The 2,659-nt window shown below is 35.0% G+C and overlaps 1 non-coding gene across 1 annotated transcript; it reads left to right on the top strand.

Annotated features, from left to right (window-relative positions):
- Positions 1–520: 520 nt before the first annotated feature.
- Positions 521–628, top strand: LOC148577705 (small nucleolar RNA R71). Its single transcript, XR_015903094.1, has one exon. It is a non-coding gene; the product is annotated as a small nucleolar RNA R71 (small nucleolar RNA).
- The last annotated feature ends 2,031 nt before the right edge of the window (positions 629–2,659 follow it).

Raw genomic sequence — 2,659 nt, 5'->3', positions numbered from 1 at the left:
AAAAGGTTTGCCATTGCTAAACCTATTTCTTCCACCATTATTGTTGTTGAAGCCTTGTTGAGGCCTCTGTTGATCCTTCCATGAGAGGTTTGATGGTTTCTCCATGAAGGATTATAGGTGTTTCCATAGGATTCTCCCATGTAATTCACCTCTTTCATTGCTGGGTTCTCAGGATCATAAGCTTCTTCTTCAGATGAAGCTTCTTTGGTACTGACTGTTGCTGCTTGCATTCCAGACAGACTCTGAGAAATCATATTGACTTGCTGAGTCAATATTTTATTTTGAGCCAATATGGCATTCAGAGTATCTCAAGAACTCCTTTCTTCTGACTTGTCCCATTATTCACAGGATTCCTTTCAGAGGTGTACATGAATTGGTTATTTGCAACCATTTCAATGAGTTCCTGAGCTTCTGTAGGTGTCTTCTTCAGATGAAGAGATCCTCCAGCAGAGCTGTCCAATGACATCTTAGACAGTTCAGACAGACCATCATAGAAGATACCTATGATGCTCCATTCTGAAAGCATGTCAGAAGGACACCTTCTGATTAATTTCTTGTATCTTTCCCAAGCTTCATAGAGGGATTCACCTTCCTTCTGTCTGAAGGTTTGGACTTCCACTCTAAGCTTGCTCAATTTTTGAGGAGGAAAGAACTTTGCCAAGAAGGCATTGACTAGCTTTTCCCAAGAGCTCAGGCTTTCTTTAGGCTGTGAATCGAACCATGTTCTAGATCTGTCTCTTACAGCAAAGGGAAAGAGCATAAGCTAGTAGACCTCGGGATCAACCCCATTGGTCTTGACAGTGTCACAGATTTGCAAGAATTCAGCTAAGAACTGATAAGGATCTTCCAATGGAAGTCCATGAAACTTGCAATTCTGTTGCATCAGAGAAACTAATTGAGGCTTAAGCTCAAAGTTGTTTGCTCCAATGGCAGGGATTGAGATGCTTCTCCCATAGAAGTCGGGAGTAGGTGCAGTAAAGTCACCAAGCACCTTCCTTGCATTGTTGGCATTGTTGTTGTTTTCGGCTGCCATGGCTTCTTCTTGTTTGAAAGTTTCTGTTAGGTCCTCTATAGAGAGTTGTACTTTAGCTTCCTTTAGCTTTCTCTTCAAATTCCTTTCAGGTTCAGGATCAGCTTCAATAAGAATGCCCTTGTCCTTGCTCCTTCTCATATAAAAAGGGAGGAGAAGAAAATATAGAATCTTCTATGTCACAGTATAGAGATTTTTTGAGGTGCCAGAGGAAAATAAAAATAGAAGCATGAAGTAGAGAAGAGAGAATTTGAACTTATCAAAAGGGACAGAGTTCAAATTGCTGATAATGGAGAAGTGTTAGTCCTTTAAATAGAAGGATTTGGGAAGAGGGGAAGAATTTTCGAAATTAAAGTAAAAAGATTTTGAAATAATTAAAAGAAATTTTGAAAATTTGGTAAATGATTTTCGAAAACTAAGATTGGGAAAGAAATTAAGTGGTTTTTGGAAAAGATTTTGAAATTAGAAATAAAAAAGATATGATTGAAAATTAATTTTGAAAAAGATGTGATTGAAAAGATATGATTGAAAAGATATGATTGAGAATCAAATTAAAAAGAGAAATTTTTAAAATTAAAGTTGATTACCTGACTAACAGGAAATTAAAAGATATGATTCTAGAATTATAATTTGATCCTTTCTTAATAGGCAAGTAACAACTTGAAAATTTTGAATTAAATCATTAATTGTAGCAAGGATTTTCGAAAATAATAATAATTTAAAAAAATTGGAAAGAAATTGATTTTGAAAAGATATGATTGAAAAGATATGATTTGAAAAAGATTTGATTTTGAAAAATTATGAATATTTGAAAAAGATTTGAATTAAAAACAAAATCTTCCCTCTAGTGTCCTCCTGGCAAAATGCTACCTTTTTGGGCGTTTAACGCCCAGCCAGGTACCCTGGCTGGCGTTTAAATGCCAGTTTTCCTTCCTCACTGGGCGTTTTGAACGCCCAGCTTTTTCTCTATAATTTCTCTGCTGCATGTTCTGAATCTTCAATTCTCTATATTATTGACTTGAAAAGACATGGTTGGAAGACTAAGATTAAACAAATAATGCATGCAGGACACCAAACTTAGAAGTTTGTATACTAAGGACTATAACAATTTGAAAATACATATGATAAACAACAAAAGACACAAAACAAGAGAATTTAAAGATCAGAGCAAGGAAATCATCAAGAACAACTTGAGGATCAATGAAGAATATAATGCATGTAATTTTCGAAAATTAGAAGAATGCAATTGACACCAAACTTAAGATTAGACACTAGACTCAAACAAGAAACATAAAATATTTTTTATTTTAAGATTTTAAAAATTTTTTTTGTAATTTTTTTTCGAAAATTAAGTGGAAAAAGAGAAAATAAGGACTTCAAAATTCTTAATGAGAATTTCAGGAATCATGCAATGTTAGTCTAAAACTCCGGTCCAGGAATTAGACATGGCTTACTAGCCAGCCAAGCTTTCAGTGAAAGCTTCGGTCCAAAACACTAGACATGGCCAATGGCCAGCCAAGCTTTAGCAAATCATTACGTTCAACAGGAAGATTGATAGAAATCAACAAGCTCTTATGATGATAAGTTGAAACCTTGGTCCAAAAGTTTAGACATGGTTTCACAACCAGC

This window comes from Arachis ipaensis, chromosome B1 (genome assembly GCF_059453495.1).
Source record: "Arachis ipaensis isolate K30076 ecotype BB chromosome B1, ASM5945349v1, whole genome shotgun sequence".
Lineage (NCBI taxonomy): Eukaryota > Viridiplantae > Streptophyta > Magnoliopsida > Fabales > Fabaceae > Arachis > Arachis ipaensis.
This window is presented reverse-complemented; position numbering and strand designations above follow the sequence as displayed.